Genomic DNA, 6,654 nt, shown 5'->3' on the forward strand with positions numbered 1-6,654 from the left:
TGATCCCTCCGGATCGGGCTCCGCCCCGAACCCGCCCCCAGTACAAGCCCCTCCCTAGACCAGGCCCCGCCCCCGTACCAAGACCAAGCCCCGCCTCGATCCAGGCTCCGCCCCCTGCCTCGCCCTCTGGTCCAGGCCCCGCCCCAACCCCTCCGCCCCCACCCGCTTCCGGGGCGTCGTGCGCAGGCGCAGCCTCGTGTGGGGGCGTGGCGAAGGCTGCTAGGGGCGGGGCTCAGGGGCGGGGCCGGGAGGCGATTGGTCGCTGTCGCGCGTCACGTGGGGCCCGGGCGCGTCTCCATAGAAACGCTTCTCTGCGGTCCCCCCCCCCCCCCCCGGTCGGCGGTGGCGATGGGCAGTGGGCGCCCCGGGCCTGCGCTGCCGCCCGCGGAGTCCGGCGGGATGGACGGTCCGGCCGGCCACGTGCCCTGCGCCCGACCGGGGAGCCCCGGGCCGGCCAGCCGCGTGCCCGGCCGCCCCCGCGCTGCCTAGCGCCCCCCGAGCCCGCCGGACGCGCCGAGGACGGCCGGGAGGTCACCGGGCACCTGCAGCGCCCGCCCCAGGTAGCGGGGGGCCCCGGGCGGCCGCGCGGGGGTGGACAGCGCCGGTCCCGCGGCCGAGCCCGGGATGCTCGGGACCCCCAGCGCCCCCCTCCCCGGGGAGTGCAGGAGCGAACCGACCCGGGCGTGTGGCCCGGCTGCATCCCTGCATCCCTGCATCCCTGCATCCCTCATCGGTGGCACCCAGGCCCCCCCTCCATCTCCATCCCCTGCACCCCCGGGAGGCTGGTGGCCACCCCGGCCTTGCGTCTCTGCATCGTCATCAGCATCTTGTTGAGACCCCCCCAACCCAAGAAAAATAAAAGCCCTATTTGAGGCTAGACTCCCCCCCTTTCCTATCTGATTGGAGGCATCCCCCCGCTGACCCCCCCAGTCGCATTCTGAGTCTGGGTGGGAGGCTGGGGGGCTTGGGGTCGGTCCAGGAGAGCGTGTTGGGGGCGCAGAGGCCCTCGGCGAGGGGGACTCGGTCTCCCCAGGGCTGGGAGGTGGATTCGGCTTGGCTTTTATTTTATTGTTATTATTGTTATTATTATTATTATTTGTTGTTGTTGTTATTATTATTAATGGAGGAATACTGCTACTTATCCAGCCCAAGGCTGGGAGGTGGATTCGGCTTGGCTTTTATTTTATTATTATTATTGTTATTATTATTATTATTATTATTTGTTGTTGTTGTTATTATTATTATTAATGGAGGAGTACTGCTACTTATCCAGCCCAATGGCTGGATTGAATCGGGCATGAACTGCATTGGGCTTGGCTTTGCCCCTGCAAGAGCCCCCTCCCCAACTCCGGGGTGCTGGGCCTTGGGGTTCTGGGTGCTGGCAGGTTCCGTGGGAGATGCAGTTAACTCAGCAGGCAGCGTTCATGCCAGGGCTGTTATTCTCCGCCGGAGTGAATAAAAGGTGCAAAGCCATTAGCCAGGCCTGCTGGGAGGAATCAATGACCGAGGCCCAGAGGTGATCGATTATTGCTCTCGGTGGGTGGGGGGGGGGGAGAGGCAGAGATGGACGGAGCCAGGCAGGGCCAGGAGGCAGGGAGGCAGTCTCCTCCATCTGCAGGAGGGTGCAACAGCACTCTGAAGATCCAAGGGGGCATTTCTCACAATTAACCTTCAGGCTCTGAGCAGATGCCATGGAGAACCCCCCCCGGGGCCCGTCTTAAAATGGCCAAAGGAATTTTTCTACCTGTTGGTAAGTTGTTTTTATTTTTTATTTTTATTTTTATTTATTTATTTTTATTTATTTTTTTGCTTTTTGGGTCACACCTGGCGATGCACAGGGGTTACTCCTGGGTTTGCACTCAGGAATTACTCCTGGCGGTGCTCAGGGGACTATATGGGATGCTGGGATTCGAACCCGGGTCGGCTGCGTGCAAGGCAAACGCCCTACCCGCTATGCTATCGCTCCAGCCCCAGTTATTTATTTTTTAAATCAGAGCACAAAGCCTGGGTCTTCTCACCTTGGTGAGTGGCATTATATAATGAAGAATTCAGATTTGTTCTCCTGCCATTAACCACCAGTCCATCTTAATCTTCTGCTAACTTCAAGGGTTTAACTTTCGTGTTTCACTGGGGCTGGGAAGCAGATAGCATGTGGTGAAGGTGACGGGACTTGGTGTCCCTGGGAGCCCAGATTTGAAGAGAAAATCGAACATGAGGCGCATTGGCGAGAACAATTAATTAGAACTAAGGGTTTTGGAGCTAAGACATCCCTCTGTCCCCGCCCTCCCGCCCCGTTTCTTTTGTGTTAGATCTTACCTGGGATCTTTCCTTTATTTTCTTAAATTTTAGAACTGGGAAAGAACCCTAGGGTAAAAAAAATCAGCTGAAGGGAAATAAAAGCAACGAAATTGCCCAAGGATGTCATGGCTTTGATTGCTGAGAATCGGGCTCTGTCAGCTGAATGCCTGGGACGTTTTTATTTGAGATATGATCAATCAAAATGCCTCCTTCTGATGCAGCATATGTATATATTGACTCAGTGATAAGTACCTCCTATTTCAGATGTTTCTGTCCAGTGCGCTGATGTGATGAGATGGCAATTTTAGAATTATGTCCAGCGATTTGGTGTTTTTCAGTGAGTGCATTAATTGTCCTATCCCATTCAATAATAGCTAAGTCTTGATAAAGCTTCGGGGGGCGGGGGGAGTATCTGCATGGTGTGTGTTTGTGTAGAAATCTGTCTTCACGATCGTTTCATTTGGAAATCTATATTTTCCCCAGTTTCTTTGCACGTTCTAAATTTTGCATGGTAAAGTGATTCATTTGGGGTGATATTATTCTCCTTATGTAAATTTTCCAGAGGGCAGGGAATTCTTTCTTAAGAATTCATGCTTATAAATCTTTACCTTTCCCTCAGTATACATATTCGATATGCCAAAAATAGTAACAGTAACAGGTCTCATTCCCCTGACCCTGAAAGAGCCTCCAATCATTGGGAAAGACAAGTAAGGAGAGGCTGCTGAAATCTCAGGGCTGGGACGAATGGAGACTTTACTGGCGCCGCTTGATGAATGGGATGACAGTGATACAGTGGTATATATATGTGATATATATATATATATCACATATATATATGTATTTTGGTTTTGTTTTGATTTTTGGTCAGACCCCTTGGTGCTTAGGGCTGACTCCCGGCTCTGCACTCAGGAATCACTCCTGGCAGTGCTCGGGGGACCCTATGGGATGCCGGGGATCGAACCTGGGTCACACGTGTGCCAGGCCAACGCCCTCCCCGCTGTGCTATCGCTCTGGCCTCATGCTGAAAGGTTTTACAACATTCGTCGTGCAGCTCTCCTGAGCTGTAGGACTGAGTCTGGTGTGGTGGATGGTCTTTCCTCGCCTGCCAAGGCGAAGGGGGAATATCTCTGGCTAGAAGGGATTTGGATCCTCCATCCTCTCCCAGACCGTCTCTCTTTCCCAGGGGCGAGGTGGGGAAGGGACCACTCCCGAGGTGCCCTCTGAGTATTCTGGCTTCTGTGCTCAGGAGTGAGGCCTGGCCGGTACCCCAGAGACCAATATGATGTCGGGGGTTCGAACCGGAATTGACATCAACCCCTTCCCTCCTGGTCTACCTCTCCGGCCCCTTTCACCTTGTTTGTTTTTGTTTGTTTTGCTTTTTGGGTCCCACCCGGCGATGCTCAGGGGTTCCTCCCGGCTCTGCACTCAGGAATCACTCCTGGCGGTGCTCGGGGGACCCTAGGGGATGCCGGGGATCGAACCTGGGTCGGTTGCACGCAAGGCCAGTGCTCTCCCTGCTGTACTATCGCTCCAGCCCGTCACTTTCATTGGAAATAGAAGTGAAGGAAGTTGTCACATGGGCGTTTAAGTGGCTCATAAACGTGAAATAAATAATTGAACGTCAGTTCTGGTGGTGATGATTTTATTCCTCTGTTCCCTAGCAACGCCATTTATATAAATTATCATTGTGCAGCTTACACAATTGGTACCATACAATTGCCATGGTATAAAAAGATTGTTTCTTACACATTCCCATCGGCTGTCTTATGGCTTGGTGCTCTACCTAATATCCATATTAACTGCATAAGTGTTGAAACCACCAAGTTTAAGAAATTCAAGTTCTGTTTATTTATTTTTTTTTCTTTTTGGATCACACCCAGTGATGCACAGGGGTCACTCCTGGCTCTGCATTCAGGAATCACTCCTAGCGGTGCTCAGGGGACCCTATAGGATGCTGGGAATCGAACCCGGGTTGGCCGCGTGCAAGGCAAACACCCTCCCCACTGTGCTATCGCTCCAGCCCCTCAAGTTTTTTTTTTTTTCTTGGTGATTAATTTTAACTTTCATAGGCTTATAATTATGTACTGAGGTAAACCAGGCTGGGCTATTCTATAACAGGGCTGCTATTTATATATTAATGCTTCAAAAATTGAAAGCATTTTCATTGGTGTCTTGTCTCGGGAAAAAAAGTTTTCTGCTAAATGAAAGAATAAACCGTGTTTTGCTGAAGCATTTCTGGAGTGTGACATTTTCTATTTAATAGTCTCCATCTGCTGATGTTAATAGGTACGGATTTAACTTTTTTCTTTTGTGTTTGGGCTGCACACGGAGGTGCTCAGGGCTGACTCCTGGCTCTGCACTCAGGGATCGCTCCTGGCAGGGCTCAGGGGACCCTGTGGGAAGCTGGGGATCAAACCCAGGTTGGCTGCGTGCAAAGCGAACGCTCTCCCTGCTGTGTTATCACTCCAGTCCTAGGATTTGAAGACTTTTGATTATGTGCTCTCTATCAGTGGGAATCTTTTCCTGCACTGTATCACTGTTGTCCCGTTGCTCATCGATTTGCTCGAGCGGGCACCAGTCACGTCTCCATGGTGAGACTTGTGACTGTGTTTGGCATCTCGAATACGCCACGGGGAGCTTGCCAGGCTCTGCCGTGCGGGCGGGATCCTCTCGGTAGCTTGCCGGGCTCTCCGAGGGGGGCGGAGGAATCGAACCCGGGTCAGCTTCGAGCAAGGCAAAAGCCCTCCCCGCTGTGCTATTGCTATAAATGTTTTTTGGGGGCCGTGCCTGGCTATGCTCAGGGCTGACTCCCGGCTCTGCACTCAGGAATCACTCCTGGCGGTGCTCAGGGGACCCTAGGGGATGCCGGGGATCAATATCCTGGGTCGGCCACGTGCAAGGCAAATGCCCTCCCCACTGTGCTGTCGCTCCGGCCCCTCAGGAAGCCTATATTATTGTCCCCAACTATAATGCCCACTTTTGTGCTAAAAACTAGCGTAAAACTGAGTATTTTAGGTCTAAGTACTCAAACATAGCCTGAGAGAACTATATATAAGTTGTGAACTTAAAAAACCTTCTTGTAAAGAGATTTTTGTGTGTGTTGGGAGGCTATGCTCCGTGTGCTCAGGGCCGACTCCTGTGCTCAAGAATTACTCCTGGCGGGACTCGGGGAGTCATATGGGAGGTCAGGGATGGGCCCCGGGTCAGCCGCGTGCAAGATACAGCCCTGCCCACTGCACTGCCCCTCTGGTTAGTGAGTGATGGTATTAATAAGTAAGTAATCATTTATTTTGGGGTTTGTTTTTGGGTCCCACCCGGCGATGCTCAGGGCTGACCCCTGGCTCTGCACTCAGGAATCACTCCTGGCGGTGCTCAGGGGACCCTATGGGATGCCGGGGATCGAACCCGGGTCGGCCGCGTGCCAGGCCAACGCCCTCCCCGCTGTGCTCTCGCTCCGGCCCCAGTCACCCCATTTTCTCTGCCCCCTTGCCCCTGGGCGGCCCTTGCTTCTCTCTAGGGGCCGTCCTTCAGGATATGGCTGGGGCCAGATCCCAGGGGGGCCAGCAGCTCAGGCGCTGGGTCGCAGATGCCCCTGGCGGGGTGACCCGAGTCCCTCCAGACACTGAGCGCCAGAACCCAGACCCGTTTCCATCTGGACCAGAGCACCGGCTGCCTCTCTGGGCCCCAGGTCGAGTTTCACGCCAGGGTTCGAGTTACCTCTGGAGCCTGCGAGTCACGCCCCCCCCCACCCCTTTGTCAGCGTCTCTTTAAGTAACGGTCACTTGGACCCGCAGGAGGACGTCTGTTAGTGGCATGGCTCTGTGTTGTAGCCCACGTTTGTTTGACTCGCGGTGGAGATTTCTAGTCTTTTCCCCCCTCCTCCTCTTCTGTCTTTACCTTCATATGGAGAATCGGTGTTTGCCACCGTTGTTTGGTTTGTTTTTGGGTCCCACCCGGCCATGCTCAGGGCTGACTCCCGGCTCTGCACTCAGGAATCTTCGAGATGCCAGACACAGTCACCACAAGTCTCACCTTGGAGACGTAACTGGCGCCCGCTCGAGCCAATCGATGAGCAACGGGACGACAGTGCGACAGTACTAGGTGTGAACCCCATCAGCTGTGGTGGGTGCTCTTGGAGTCTGGGCGGTGTGAGGTACAAGAAGAATAGGTTCCCTCGTGGGTGAAGCTCGGCCCAAGTGCGTGGGGGGTGGCCGTGAGCCTGGTGGTGAGTTCTGGAGGTTTCCGGCTCTCGGGGCTGGGTCCCGTGGGGTGGGGAGGGTCTCACCCGCCCCCCTCTGGGACTCCCCAAGTGAAACAGCCTGGTGCAGGGTTCGGCGGCATGTTATGGCGTGTTAT

The 6,654-nt window shown here is 54.2% G+C and overlaps 1 long non-coding RNA gene across 2 annotated transcripts; it reads left to right on the forward strand.

The window, feature by feature from the left end:
• The first annotated feature begins 422 nt into the window (after positions 1-422).
• On the forward strand, positions 423-6,453 carry LOC129399680 (uncharacterized). Of its 2 annotated transcripts, XR_008627254.1 has the most exons (4): positions 423-560; positions 1,676-1,750; positions 2,563-2,635; positions 6,291-6,453. It is a non-coding gene; the product is annotated as an uncharacterized LOC129399680 (long non-coding RNA). The 2 variants fall into 2 exon arrangements; XR_008627253.1 differs by lacking the exons at positions 2,563-2,635; positions 6,291-6,453 and adding an exon at positions 2,350-2,540.
• The last annotated feature ends 201 nt before the right edge of the window (positions 6,454-6,654 follow it).

This window comes from Sorex araneus, chromosome X (assembly GCF_027595985.1).
Source record: "Sorex araneus isolate mSorAra2 chromosome X, mSorAra2.pri, whole genome shotgun sequence".
NCBI lineage: Eukaryota > Metazoa > Chordata > Mammalia > Eulipotyphla > Soricidae > Sorex > Sorex araneus.